Genomic DNA, 16,303 nt, shown 5'->3' with positions numbered 1-16,303 from the left:
TCCCTGGCCCCCTCCTAGTCTCACTTCCTGCACTCCCCACCATGTGACTCCTGTATTCACTGTTTACTGTGTCCCAAGTACAGTGTCACACCTTGGCCACAAAAGTTCTACCTTCATCTGGTGAGCTCATGCACTTCCTTTAAAATTCAGGTCACCTTCTGTGGGTGGCTTCTCCAGTTTCCTAAAGTGGTATGAACCAGTCTGTCTTCTACACTTCCACAAGACTTCCCAGGTCCGTACATCATACCTCTTGGCATAATGACAAAAATAAACTTGCAAGCCTGCCTTCTTTTTTCGAGTGGAAAAAAGATAGCTGGACATTGCAGAAAAAGTAGAAAATATCAGTCAGTTAAGTCAGAAAATATCTCTTCACAGATAAAGAACAGTTTCAAACCCTACAAAGGAGGAAAACATTCCCCTAAATGCAGCCACACTTGGAGAAACATTGGGCAATAAGCATTGGAATCAGGCCTGGTAGAGATGCCATGAGGGTTAAATGAGTTATATAATATGCTTAGCAACAGTGCTTGGCTCATAATAAGTACATGGTGATATTAGGTATTATTATTTTTTTAAATCTGTTAGTAGGAGAGAAGCAATGGGAGAATCCATGATCTTGGAAGAACATTCTTTCTCCGTCCTCTAGGACAGGGGTCCAGTGTTCTTTTCCAGGGACTTAAGCCTCATTAGCACCCAGAGACCACCCATCACTGTGACATTTTTGATACAACTTTTTCCATACGTTTATTTTACAAAACCCTGAGCATGCATTGCATATAGTTTTTTTGTTTTTGTTTTGAGATAGTCTCACTCTGTCACCAGACTGGAGTGCAGTGGCACGATCTCGGCCCACTGAAACCTCCGCCTCCCAGGTTCAAGCGATTCTCCTGCCTCAGCCTCCTGAGTAGTTGGGCCTACGGGTGCGCACCACGACGCCCAGCTAATTTTTGTATTTTTAGTAGAGGCGGGGTTTCACCAGGATGTTGGCCAGGATGGTCTTGATCTCTTGACCTCGTGATCTGACCGCCTCAGCTTCCCAAAGTAATGGGACTACAGGCATGAGCCACCGCGCCCAGCCTACAGTTTTTTTATTGAACACAATCCATCGTGAGCACCTTTCCATAGCCCATGCATGCTAATTATTTGCTTATATATCTGGCTCCCCTGTGTACAGCATCTAGAGGGCACATAAGGACATGTCATGCCCTGTCCTCACCCCCACACCATCTCCAAACAACACACAGGAGGCCACCATGTCATGGCTAGCATGGGCGATGTGATGGTGGGTTGCTCTGTTCCCTGCCTAGGAACACGATACATTTCCACAGGGATGTCTCAAGGCCTGCATTGAGCAGCCAAGGCCCAGCAAGGTCTGTAGCAGGAGTATCTTTATAGAAAGATACCTGAGCACATCCTTAACACCAATAGAAACAAGATTCTCAGATTGAAGATCCTAAAAGAGTCAGCCAACATTTTCTATAAAGATCCAAATTGTAAATATTTTAGGCCTACAAAGCCTAAGATATTTAACTTTATAGAAAATGTTGATTCCTGCCCTAGGCTATAGCTCAGCCCTGTCATTCTTGTGCTGTCCACATCCTCACACCCTCCCCTGAACTCCATGCTTCAGCCATGATCAGTTGGGAACTGGAATATTTCCTGCCCTTGAGCCTGTTCATTGCTGCTCCCTCCACTAATACGTCCCTTGGCTTCTCATCCTTTCCACACCTTATCCTTTCCACACCTCGGATGCATCATTTTCCTGAGGATGCCTTCTCAGATCCAAGGAGCGCCCCTCTTTTGGGCTCCCAAAAATAAGTTAGTTCACCTCTCTGCTTCCCCAGGACTAGCCTTGCTTCCTTAGAGATGGGAACTTCCCCCTCCTTTATCTGGTACCTGGCACAGAGCTTCACACAGAGTAAGGACCAGTGCTTGCTGCCCATGTGGATGAGTGAGGAATAAGTGGATGCACACAACAAGCATAAGAAGGTTGGTGTTTGTAAATTACACAGTTCTCCACTTGATCCCTGGTTCTCAAAGCTGTCCTCACCCCAAGTGCATCCCACTTTGTAGATCATAAGATAAGCACTGAGAACAGCTTGTGTATGAGGCAGAGTCACTTGGACACGCCATTTCTACCTGAGTCACCTCCCTTGAGTGCCATCTCCCCAATATCACTTCCTGGTCCCAAGGATACAACTCTGTTCTCTATTTTGGTGTCTTTTGTCCACCTGCCTGACAGTACCTTTCTTTACTGGTTAGAAACTTCCACCAGGACCTCCAGATCAGCCACAATGATGTTAGCTGCTCAAATGTTACCTCTCTCAGTTGTGCAGTCAGAAATCCCCAGTCTTCAGCTCTATCTATCTTCTAAATGTCTGTGAGCTTCTCTACTGACCCATAGAGACATCCTTAACACCTTGGTTTCTCATCCTTTCCACGCCTTGGAGGCATTGCTTTCCTGAGGATGCCTTCTCAGATCAGATTGAGAGTCACAGGTATCTCCTGCTCACACCACCAGCCCCTCTTCTCAGCCTCCAGGAGATGTCCCCTCCTATCCCCAGGGAAAATCTCATGAATTTTAAGCCCCAAGAGAGGATATGAAAACTTTTAAGTCTATTTGTGAATTAGATAATCTTGTTCATGGACCACATTATCAGCAGCTTAGCCATAACCTTGCTAATGGGAAGAATTTTTTTTTTTTTTTTTTGAGACAGCGTTTCACTTTTGTTGCCCAGGCTAGAGTGCAATGGCACAATCTTGGCTCACCGCAATCTCTGCCTCCCAGGTTCAAGCAATTCTGCCTCAGCCTCCCGAGTAGCTGGGATTACAGGCATGCACCACCATGCCCGGGTAATTTTGTATTTTTAGTAGAGACAGGGTTTCTCCATGTTGAGTCTGGTCTTGAACTCCTGACCTCAGGTGATCCACCCGCCTCGGCCTCCCAAAGTGCTGGGATTACAGCACCGCTCCCAGCCATGGGAAGAATTATCTATCAGTTAAAAAGGCTTTCAGCTACCATAACAGAGAACTAGCAGTTGTTTAAATCAATACAAATGTATTTTCCTTGTGTAACAATAAGTCTAGAAGGAAGCATTTATTCCAGTTGGCTCGGCAGATCACCATTGCCAACAGGAGCTCAGGATCTTCCATACTTCTGTTCTGCCAGCCTTTTCTTTGGCCAATCAACCTCATAATTGTTGCCTTGTGCTGACATAGTGGTGGTTGCAGCTCGACATTCAAGGCAGAACAAAAGGGAAATGGCTGGCATAAGCAGCAACTGTTTATTTTATTGGAAAGCAAAATTCTTCCCAGAATCCTCCACCCATGGCCTCCCCAGCAGGCTTCCCTTTACTCTCACTGGTCAGAACTGGGTCGTGTGACTACCAATAGCTGTAAAAGGAAGAGAGTTTTCATAACTGACCAAGAATAATCAGGATTTATTAGCAGGGCCTGAGAATACAAATGCACAAAACAACTATGGAAGAAAACAGGAATGAAAATAAGATAAACTGTAGTGAATACTTGGATAGGCTTTCCCATCAACAATTCCAACCCCTTCCCAGCATGCAAAGGCTGGAAAGAAAAAAAAAAACATGTTTTACAGACTTGATTACAGCCAGAGATACAAATGTGGGCTGGGCACGGTGGCTCACGCCTGTAATCCCAACACTTTGGGAGGCCGATGTGGGCGGATCACCTATGGTCAGGAGTTTTACACCAGCCTGGCCAAAATGGTGAAACCCTGTTTTTAGAAAAACACAAAAATTAGCCAGGCATGATGGCACATGCCTGTAATCCCAGCTACTCAGGAGGCTGAGGTGGGAGAATTGCTTAAACTCGGGAGGTGGAGGTTGCAGTGAGCTGAAATTGCACAATTGCACTCCAGCCTGGGAAACAGAGTGACACTCCATCACAAAACAAACAAACAAAAAACCAAAAAACAAATGTGATGTTTATTTCTCCAATTAGCTGCACGTGAATGGGATTTTGAATCGAGCAAAGAGGCAGGATTAGGATATTTTGTGGGCTTGAGTTCATCATTGGCTTCCTAACTCTAAGGCAATCTTCTGATTTAGTGCTTCTCCTAATAGACCAGCTCTGTGTGGTGTTGAGAGCCATTTCTGGAAATTGAGCCTAGAGTTTCTGTCTTCAGCCCTTTGAGGCTGTGAGCCATCTAAACCACTTAACACATTTCCCATTTAGAAGAAAAGGTGCAGCTGGTTGCCAGTGCTCATTTAATTTTACATGAACATCCTCTTTGAGGCTGAAGCAAATCTGAATGATTTTTATCTTGAAAATAAAATATAAAAACTGTTTGTGAAGTTATTTCTAAACAGAACTTGTCTCTAATCCTAATGTAACAGAATAGTATATGATGTCACATTAGGATTAGAAACATGAGTATTCTCAGTGCAAATGGGAAATAGGTTAATGAATTTTTGTCTTCTTAACCCACACAAGTAGACATTATGATTCCCACTCCACAGATGAGTAAACAGCTAAATGTTTTGTTAGGGGTAACTCTACTAATAGTGGCAAAACTGGAATTTGACCCAGGTTTATCTCATCCAAAAACCTGTGTTCTCCCCTATTAATGACCCCCTGTGACAGTCAAGGTGTAGAATAAACTAAAAGGCATTCCACCCCAAGAAAGGAGCTGAATATTTAGTTAACAACAGAAGACACATTGGATGGGAGTGGCTGAAGGTAAGATTTCATCACTGCTGTGATAGTGTTATGGCCAGCATCCCAAGGAAGGCTTCATCCTGCCTTGCTCTTCCCATAGGGTTCCTACCCAAGGTGCTATAGACAAGAGTATAAAACTTAGGTCTGGCCAGCCACAGTGGCTCATGCCTGTAATCCCAGCACTTTGGGAGGCCAAGGGAGGCAGACCACCTGAGGTCAGGAGTTCAAGACCAGCCCGGCCAACATGGCAAAACCCCGTCCCTACTAAAAATATAAAAATTAGCCCTGTGTGGTGGCACACACCTGTAATCCCAGCTACTCAGGAGGCTGAGGCTGGAGAATCGCTTGAACCCGGAAGGCGGAGGTTACAGTGAGCCAAAATTGCACCACTGCTCTCCAGCCTGGGTGACAAAGTGAGACTCTGTCTCAAAAAAATAAAAAATAAAAACATACTGCCAGGCGCAGTGGCTCACACCTGTAATCCCTGCACTTGGGGAGGCCTACACGGTAGATCTTGAGGTCAGGAGATCAAGATCATCCTGGGTAACATGGTGAAACCCTATCTCTAGTAAAAATACAAAAAATTAGCTGGGCATGGTGGCACATGACTGTAGTCCCAGCTAGTCGGGAGGCTGATGCAGGAGAATCACCTGAACCTGGGAGGTGGATGTTTCAGTGAGCCAAGATCGTGCCACTGCACTCCAGCCTGTGCGACAGAGTGAGACTCTGTCTCAAAAATTAAAAAAATAAAAATAAATAAAAACATACTTAAGCCTGAGGCTAAAGTGAGTCTTTACCTGTCTCCATTCCTGCAGAAATCCAGTAGGCTCAAGTGAGCTCTGATCTTTAAGAAATACTAATCCTGTTTGGTTCAGCAAATGTCTTAGGGTCAAAGGACATAAATGATTTCTGGAGTTGAAAAGGTCACCAGAGGCAGGTTTGATTGTAAAGGAAGGCAGAGAGTGCATCTATCTTACACAAATTCTTCCAGAGAATTGAAAAAGAGAGAACATGTTCTAATTCATTTTATGAGAACAAAAGAACTCTTAATGACAAAACTTGACAAGGACATTACATGAAAGAAAAATTATTGGCCCGTCTCTCTCATGAACATAGATATACAAATTATAAACAAATTACAAAATTAGATACAGTGATATATAAAAAGAATATATCACAACCAAGTTGCTTTTATTTTCAAAAGAAAAGTTCCATTTAACACTCAAAGATTAAGCTATGTGAATTAGGGTTTCCACACCTCAATACTATTAACAATTTTGGTTGAATATTCTTTGTTGTGGGGAGACATTCTGTGCATTGTAGAATGTTTGTCACCACCCCTGGCTTCTACCCACTAGATGCCAGTAGCACAGACACACACCCAACTGAGCCAATCAAAAATGTCTCCAGACATTGCCAAATGCTCTCTAGGGAGAAAAATTACCCTTGGTTGAGAACCGCTCATGAAATTATTGCATTAACAGAATAAGTAGAAAAATCTACAAGATTATCTTAACAGATGTAGGAAAAGCATTTTTAAAAATTGAACACTGCGCATGGTGGCTCGCGTCTGTAATCCCAGCACTTTGGGAGGCCAAGGTGAGCAGATCATGAGGTCAGGAGTTCAAGACCAGCCTGGTCAACATGGTGAAACCCCGTCTCTACTAAAAATACAAAAAAAAAAAAAAATTAGCTGGGCATGGCAGCAGCATCTGTAATCCCAGCTACTTGGGAGGCTGACGCAGGAGAATTGCTTAAACCCGGGAGGCAGAGGCTACATTGAGCCGTGATCACGCCACTGCACTCCAGCCTAGGCAACACAGCAAGACTCCATCTCAAAAAAAAAAAATTGAATGCCAATTCATAATTTTCTAAAAAGTAACAATCTAGAATGAAAGACACCTTACTTAATTTAATAAAAGGTACCTACTTTTAGACTATCTACAGTAAGTATCATAATTTTTTGTGTGTGTTTTTTGGCAGAGTCTCACTCTGTTGCCCAGGCTGGAGTGCAGTGGTGTGACCTCAGCTCACTGCAACCTCCACCTCCAGAATCAAGTGATTCTTCTGCCTCAAACTCCCAAGTAGCTGGGATTACAGGTATGTACCACTAATTTTTGTGGGGTTTTTTTGTTTTTTTGAGACAGTCTCGCTGTGTCACCCAGGCTGGAGTGGAGTGGCATGATCTCGGCTCACTGCAAGCTCCACCTCCAGGATCAAGTGATTCTCCTGCCTCAGACTCCCAAGTAGCTGGGATTACAGGTATGTACCACTAATTTTTGTGGGGTTTTTTTGTTTGTTTTTTTAAGACAGAGTCTCTCTGTGTCACCCAGGCTGGAGTACAGTGGCGCAATCTTGGCTCACTGCAAGCTCCGTCTCCTGGGTTCATGCCATTCTCCTGCCTCAGCCTCCCAAGTAACTGGGACTACAGGTACCTGCCACCATGCCCAGCTAATTTTTGTGTGTGTGTTTTTAGTAGAGATGAGGTTTTACCATGTTAGCCAGGATGGTCTTGATCTCCTGTCCTTGTGATCTGCCCGCCTTGGCCTCCCAAGTGCTGGGATTACAGGTGTGAGTCATCGTGTCTGGCCTAATGTTTGTATTTTTAGTAGAGATGGGGTTTCACCATGTTGGCCAGGCTGGTCTCAAACTTCTGGCCTCAAGTGATCCATGCACCTTGGCATCCCAAAGTGCTGGGATTACAGGCATGAGCTACTGTGCCTTGCCAGGTATTATAATTCTCAATTGTAAACTACTAAACGTTTCTCCTCTAAGATCAGGAAAAAGACAAGGATGCCTGCTATTATTGATTCTATTACATTCCATTGGCGATCCCAGCCAGTGTAATAAAGAATTTAGCAAGTTCATTATATACAGCTTCAATAAACAAAAGTCAACTTTTTTTTTTTTTTAATTGATCATTCTTGGGTGTTTCTCGCAGAGGGGGATTTGGCAGGGTCATAGGACTATAGTGGAGGGAAGGTCAGCAGATAAACAAGTGAACAAAGGTCTCTGGTTTTCCTAGGCAGAGGACCCTGCGGCCTTCCGCAGTGTTTGTGTCCCTGGGTACTTGAGATTAGGGAGTGGTGATGACTCTTAACAAGCATGCTGCCTTCAAGCATCTGTTTAACAAAGCACATCTTGCACCGCCCTTAATCCATTTAACCCTGAGTGGACACAGCACATGTTTCAGAGAGCACAGGGTTGGGGGTAAGGTCATAGATCAACAGGATCCCAAGGCAGAAGAATTTTTCTTAGTACAGAACAAAATGAAAAGTCTCCCATGTCTACTTCTTTCTACACAGACACAGCAACCATCCGATTTCTCAATCTTTTCCCCACCTTTCCCCCCTTTCTATTCCACAAAACCACCATCATCATCATGGCCCACTCTCAACGAGCTGCTGGGCACACCTCCCAGACGGGGCAGCAGCCGGGCAGAGGGGCTCCCTGCCTCCCAGTAGGGGCGGCCAGGCAGAGGCGCCCCTCACCTCCCGGACTGGGCGGCTGGCCGGGCGGGGGGCCGACCCCCCACCTCCCTTCCGGACGGGGCGGCTGGCCGGGCGGGGGCTGAGCCCCCACCTCCCTCCTGGACGGGGCGGCTGCCGGGCGGAGGGGCTCCTCACGTCTCAGACGGGGCGGCCGGGCAGAGACACTCCTCACCTCCCAGACGGGGTCTCGGCCGGGCAGAGGTGCTCCTCACATCCCAGACGGGGCAGAGGCGCTCCCCACATCTCAGATGATGGGCGGCCGGGCAGAGATGCTCCTCACTTCCTAGATGGGATGGCGGGCGGACAGAGACACTCCTCACTTTCCAGACTGGGCAGCCAGGCAGAGGGGCTCCTCACATCCCAAACGATGGGCGGCCAGGCAGAGACGCTCCTCACTTCCCAGATGGGGTGGCGGCCGGTCAGAGGCTGCAATCTGGGCACTTTGGGAGGCCAAAGCAGGGGGCTGGGAGGTGGAGGTTGTAGGGAGCCGAGATCACGCCACTGCACTCCAGCCTGGGCAACATTGAGCACTGAGTGAACGAGACTCCGTCTGCAATCCCGGCACCTCAGGAGGCCGAGGCTGGTGGGTCACTCGCGGTCAGGAGCTGGAGACCGGCCCGGCCAACACAGCGAAACCCCGTCTCCACCAAAAGAACACGAAAACCAGTCAGGCGTGGTGGCGCGCACCTGCAATCGCAGGCACTCGGCAGGCTGAGGCAGGAGAATCAGGCAGGGAGGTTGCAGTGAGCCGAGATGGCAGCAGTACAGTCCAGCTTTGGCTCGGCATCAGAGGGAGACCGTGGAAAGAGAGGGAGAGGGAGACCATGGGGAGAGGGAGAGGGAGAGGGTGAGAGAGAGGGTGAGGGTGAGGGTGAGGGTCAACTTTTTAAACTAAACTAGCAATGAACAGTCAGACAAGAAATGTTATAAGGACTGTCTGGGCGTGGTAGCTCACTCCCGTAATCCTAGCAGTTGGGGAGGCCAAGGTGGGTGGATCACCTGAGGTCAGGAATTTGATATCATCCTGGCCAGCATGGCAAAACCCTGCCTCTACTAAAAATATAAACATTAGCTGGATGTGGAAGCGTGTGCTCATAGTCCCAGCTACTCAGGAGGCTGAGGCAGGAGAATCACTTGAACCCAGCAAGCAGAGGTTGCAAAGAGCCGAGATTGCGCCACTGCACTCCAGCCTGGGTGACAGAGAGAGACTCTGTCTCCAAAAAAAAAAAAAAGCAATAGGGACCATAATTACGTGTATCCTTTCCACCTGACTGTTCTGCTGTGAGGGTCAGGATGAATCATTCTGAGCTAAACAACATGCTGGGATTACAGGCATGAGCCACCATGCCTGGCCAGGAATATTTGGATAAATGCATGTCTCATAATTTATTCCTTGAGAGACAGGGAGACACACAGAAAGAGAGAGAAAGGAAGAGAGATGTGTTTATATATGTGTGTATATTAATAAGCACATTTCCAAACTCTGTCTGCTAAGAGGTATCAGAAGCAGTAACACCCAACTATTAATGAGAACAGCTAGCTCTCATATTATGGTTTCTATGTACTGTTCTTTAATAAGAGGCAGCAACACTACTTGGACAAATAGATAATTCTGGGACTGGAGTGAAAAATCAAACTTAAGGTAGAGTATTCTGTAAAGCTAGAAAGTTAAAAAGTGCTTTATGAACAACTGAAAGAGACATGTCAGAGGAAGCCAACCTGAAAGAGTTTCCAGCAGCCCAAGCTGAAACAATGTGAGAAACAAAATAATAATACCCTTGGATTATAACCTAGAGAATAAAAGAGCTATACATGAGTCCATGCAGATATAGACAAAATATATAAGAAATAAAGGAAAGAAGAAAGAGAAAAAAATCTTTTTAACAGAATTCTAAGTACTAATCAATGTAGATGGATAATGCAAAATACGAAATCACTACTAGGACACCACAGTAATAATTACTGTATATAAGATGTATTGAAGAATGCAGAAATTGGATGGGCACCATGGCTCATGCCTGTAATCCCAGCACTTTGGGAGGCCAAGGCAGGTGGATCACAAGGTCAGGAGATCAAGTCCATCCTGGCCAACATGGTGAAACCCCATCTCTACTAAAAATACAAAAATTAGCTGGGCATGGTGACGCATGCCTGTATTCCCAGCTACTCAGAAGGCTGAGGCAGGAGAATCGCTTGAACCAAGGAGTCAGAGTTTGCAGTGAGCTGAGATCGTGCCACTGCACTCCAGCCTGGCAACAGAGCAAGACTCCATCTTAAAAAAAAAGAATGCAGAAATTGTGGGTAAAATTTAAAGGAGACACAGTGTATTTACATAGCTCAAAGTATCTGCCTCCAAATATTTATAAATACCATTTTCTCTTAATTTCATTATAAGACTTATGACTATTTAAAGGAAAAGTTATAATGTAACTATTTTGAGATATAGAATGTGTACATGTAAAATTTATGAATAGCACAAAAATAAAAGGAGGTAACAAGCTCATGAATAGCAAGGAATTCATATTTTACATTTATTACAATTGTACAGTATTTAGGTAGATTGTGATATGTTAAAGATGCATATGGTTATCCCTGAAGAAACCACTAAAAATGTAAAGAGTTGTCACTTAAATGCTAATAAAGAAATTAAATTATATATCAAAAAGTATTTGTACAAGAATGTTCGTAGACCTTTTAGTAATAATTGGTTAAAGCAGAAAACAACCCAAATGTCCATGTCTAGGAAGATGAATAAACAAATTGTAGCTCATTCATACAAGAGAAGACTACTCAGCCATAGAAAGAAACAAACTACTGAAGCACACACCCTGGATGAATCTCATAAACCTGCTGAGACAAGCTTGAAATAAAATAATACAAATTGTATAACGTCTGGAAAAACGAACTAATGGTTAAAAAAAAATTATCAAATAGCCTTGGTAGAGAATAAAATTGTCTGAAAAAAGTAGGAGGGAATTATCTGGGACTAATAAAAGTATTCTATCATTTTATTATAAATTCTATTAATAGAGAAGGAAAATATTTTATTTATTATTAAAAGATATGAAGGTTGTATGGGTATGTTTGTTTGTTTAAAATCTTTAGTTAGGATTTGTGCCTTTCAATGTATGTATGTTTGACCTCACAAAAAACAAAACTGAAGAAAGTAATGGAGGGTGGGCAATGGGTTGACCAGGGCTGACTGAAGTAGAGAAGAATAGGTGAAACCAGAATGGCACAAGATTAGTAGTTGTTGAAGCTTCATGACAGGTCTATTAAATTATTTTTGTTGTTGTTGTTTTGCATATGTTTAAGTTTTTGTAATAAAACACTTGAATAAGAACACAAAATTGATCTATAATGTTAACTCTTAAGATTATGGTTATTGTTGGAGAAGAAAAAAGAAAGCAATTGTTCGAACATGAATGAGGCTTATTTTATTTTATTTTATTTTATTTTATTTTATTTTATTTTAAAGACAAGATCTCACTCTGTCGGCTAGGCTAGAATGCAGGGGTGTGATCTCAGCTCACTGCAACCTCTACTCCCTGGGCTCAAGTAATCCTCCCACCTCAGCCTCATGAGCAGCTGGGACCACAGGCATGTACCACCAAGCCTGGCTCTCTTTTCTGGTATTTTTGTAAAGCAGAGACAGGATCTTGCCATATTGCACAGGCTAGTCTCAAACTCCTGAGTTCAAGTGATCCGCCCTCCTCGGCCTCCCAAAGTGCTACAGACATGAGCCACCCCACCCAGCCTAGTTTTATTTTCTGATTACACAAGTGTATTCTTTGAAACAATTTATTTAGCATTATATGAACGAATGCTTTGTGCACTTATTTTTGTATGCATTATATATATTGATAATAGATTACATAGTACATATTTGCACAAAATGCTAATTCAGTATCTCAGAATACTGGTAGCATTTTTTGTTTTTGTTGTTTTATGGTGGAACAGACTCACTCAGGACATGATCATACAGATTTTAATATTTCAAAGGGAGTATTAAAGCCCTAACCTTTGGGTGAGACCATAGCTGTTTTCATGTTTGCCTCAGTTTGGTATGTGGCATGTTTTCAATTTTGGGGAAATGCAATCTTTTATCCAGAAAATTTTTCTGTAACAGTAATGATCACTAATGCCAGGGCACCTGGCACAGTGCGTTGCACATAGGGTGCACTCAGTATATACGGAGCTGGGTTGATTTAGGAACAAAACCAATAGCAGGGTTGGTTCTACAAAGAATAATAATTTGGTAATTCTGGTAAGACTGAAAGGCCACGACTTAGCGGCAAACATTTTTACATTCATTTGAGAAATAATTTGCAACTAGGTCACCTAAAAGTAGGTTTACAGCAGTGGCTTTGAGCTTGGCTGCACTCTGTCATCACCTAGATCACCCCACTGTTGCCTGGATTCCACTCCAGGAATTCTGATTTAATTGGTGTGTGGCAATCTGTGTTTGGGGGATTTTAAAATCACCCCCCAGCTGATTTTTACATGCCAACTAGGGTAAAAACAATTGGTTCAGGGTGAGGGATGCATTCACTATGTGAGATTTCCATGTGTGGTGCTAAGATTTGTCCCCCATGGCTGCTTCTGACTTTGGGATCTTGAAAAGCAGCTCTGCCATTGTAAAAATCAAAAGATGGCTGGGCACAGTGGCTCACACCTGTAATCCCGCACTTTGGGAGGCTAAGGCAGGCAAATCACAAGGTCAAGAGATTGAGACCATCCTGGCCAACATGGTGAAACTCTGTCTCTACCAAAAATACAAAAATTAGCTGGGTGTGGTGGCATGCACCTGTAGTCCCATTTACTTGGGAGCCTGAGGTCACAGAATTGTTTGAATCCTGGAGGAGGAGGTTTCAGTGAGCCAAGATCATGCCACTGCACTCCAGCCTGGGTGACAGAGTGAGACTCCGTCTCAAAAAATAAGAAAAAGAGACAACTTCAAGATATACTCAGCTATTTTGCTAAATTGAAGCAGAATAAAATGTCTTTTTAGCAGATCTGTCTATAGTCACTTGATTTCAATGTAAAAAGTTGTTTCAGGCACAGTAGTTCTAGTCAGTGTTGAAAATCATAAACAGCTGACAAATATCAAAAAGTATTTTAACACTTTGTCATATTTTACAGGCTTCCCAAAATCAACTTTCAGCTTAAAAATTGTCTTTTTTTTTTAACTCCTAACTTTTGGATGCTACAGAGGGCCAATGCAGCATCTAGAAGAATAATAAACAGAATAACTTGATATGTTAAATTACACAGGAAGCATTGTCAAATTAAAAATGATGTTTGGGCCAGGCGTGGTGGCTCACACCTGCAATCCCAGCACTTTGGGAGGCCGAGGGGGACAGATTGCTTGAGGTCAAGAGTTAAAGACCAGCCTGGCCAACATGGTGAAACCCCAAGTCTACCAAAAAAAAATAAAAAATTAGCCAGATGTGGTGGCATGCACCTGTAGTCCCAGCTACTCGGGAGTCTGAGGCAGGAGAATCACTTGAACCTGGAATGTGGAGGTTGCAGTGAGCCGAGATTGCACCACTGCACTCCAGCCTGGGTGACAGAATAATAAAAAATTAAATGAATAATTTTAAAAATAAAAAATTTCTATCTCAAACAATAGAAAAAATTTAAAAATACAAAATAAAAATGTTTGACTTTCTTCAACTTATTTTTTTTTTTTTTGGAGACGGAGTCTTGCTCTGTCGCCCAGGCTGGAGTGCAGTGGCACGATCTCGGCTCACTGCAAGCTCCGCCTCCCAGGTTCACGCCATTCTCCTGCCTCAGCCTCCCAAGTAGCTGGGACTACAGGCGCGTGCCACCGCACCCGGCTAATTTTTTGTATTTTTTAGTAGAGACGGGGTTTCACCATGTTAGCCAGGATGGTCTCGATCTCCTGACCTCGTGATCCACCCGCCTCGGCCTCCCAATCAACTTATATTTTAATAAATATGTGATTAATATTGATTTCAAACCTATGAAATTATTTAAAATCTAATATACTTGAGTATATGCTAGTCATTTTAATTATGGTTATTATGATAAATTATTATAGGCCACAAATACAAACAACTTTTTACATTGTTTCTTTATAATCATTTAAGTCATTTCCACAGTTAATGGTTTAATTCTGATTTCATTTCTAAAAGCCTGAAAAGCTTGCAAAATCCTATAGTACTGTGTCTCTAAGAAGGTTCATGAAAAGATGGAAAGGGCCCAGACAAGTTGAGTACAGCTTTCTGATCATTTTGGGATCATATTGTTTGGACTAGGTAAGCATTGTTTGAATCCTAATTAAGAAACTGACTCTTATAATTAACCCAGGCAAAACAAGAATTAATTGAGTATTAGAAAAATACTCTATGTGTATTCCAATGGGCAACGTATTTTGACATGTTATGCTAAATCAGCCAGTACTAAAATTTTTTTAGATAGGACTGTTTTGTTTTTTTTCAGATGAATTCTCGCTTTGTCATCCAAACTGGAGTGCAGTGGCGTGATCTGGGCTCCCAGGTTCTAGCAATTCTCCTGCCTCAGCCCTCACAAGAAGCTAGGACTACAGTTGTGTGACACCACACCCAGCTAATTTTTGTATTTTCAGTAGAGACGGGGTTTCACCATGTTGCAGGCTGGTCTCAAACTCCTGACCTCAGCTGATCTGCCCACCTTGGCCTCCCATACCGCTGGGATTACAGGCATGAGCCACCGAGCCTGGCCAGATATGACATCAGTAACTCTGTGTTACTTGCCTAGGCCCTGCCCACAGGAGACCTTGAGACAGATCTCTGCATCCATCACTTTGGAGGTGTGACTCTCCTCTTCTGGCTGCTCCATGCCCGCACAGAAGACTGTGACATATCTCCGGGTTCACCAACCAGGTGGTGTGTCTCCCACACCTGGGCTTTTCTTGCAGAGATAATTGTGACAAATCATTGTGCACAGCACCCAAGTGACGTGACTTCCCTCTCATATCAAGGCTCTGCCAACTGGGGTAATTGTGACATACAGCTGGGCCTAGCCCCTAGGTTCTGTGACTCTTTTGATGATTCTGAGCCCTATCTACAGAGGGCATTGGGAAATATCTCTTGGCCCATCTACTAGGTAATTAAGAATATAAATTAAGTGTGTGTGTGTGTGTGTGTGTGGTGATTATTATAAAATAAATTACTAAAATAGGTTAAGACCAATGTTTTCTTGTCAAACATATAATCCTGAGAAGACAATCCAAACTTCATGTACACTTCTGCTACCTGATGGGCTATTTAAGCATTTATACAGAAATTGTATTCAATTGCTATTTTCAGTGCATGTTCTCTGGTAGCGTAAAAGCTTTCTCATGCAAGAAGGCTGATGTTATAACAGTATGTAAAAGGATATAAGGAAATATGTTTGCCTCATGGGACATTTCTAAAAAGTCTCCATCGATAAAGATACTTATTTCACTAAGCAAGTTGTGAAACTGTTAAATAAGGTATTACAGATACAATATTATTGTGCAACGCTAACTAAATTTACTGGATTGCTTTCATAATTGCAGATTGAGGACAATCAGATTCACTGAGAGTGGAAAAAATATGTCAGCCCTTATAAAATAGTCATTGGAAGGCCTATGCACCTAACAGAACCTCATGTATCTTCTGCTACTGAAGTCTAATATTACTAAATGCAACAAGGCTTTAATGCATATTTTCACCAGGTGAAGAAAGCCTTTAATAGTTTACTGACTGAGGACAGTAAAACTCTTTATAATATAGAACCCAGAGGTTGAGTCTGCCTGCCATCTACACTGAAGCAAGACTTCAAGATCTTGAACTTTGGGTTCATAATCTCACAACTTAGAAGGGCCCCTCCAAACTCTTGCAATTGTATACCCATAGGAGATCTTAAGGTAAAGCTAACCAGGGAAGTTTCTCCTCAAAAGCAGATGAAAACCTTAATGTAGATAGTTTTTTTCACAAGATCAAAAATCAAGACATCTCTGCTGTTATGACAGTGTTAGCTCACATTTTTAAAATGGTCCTACAAACAGAAATAAAAGAGGGGTCTCTTGTGTGCACTCATGGGGTAATCTTATATGTAGAAGATTTTGCAGCCAACATTACATATAAAGATGA

This window comes from Pan paniscus, chromosome 20 (assembly GCF_029289425.2).
Source record: "Pan paniscus chromosome 20, NHGRI_mPanPan1-v2.0_pri, whole genome shotgun sequence".
Classification (NCBI taxonomy): domain Eukaryota; kingdom Metazoa; phylum Chordata; class Mammalia; order Primates; family Hominidae; genus Pan; species Pan paniscus.
Note: the sequence above shows the minus strand (reverse complement) of the source record.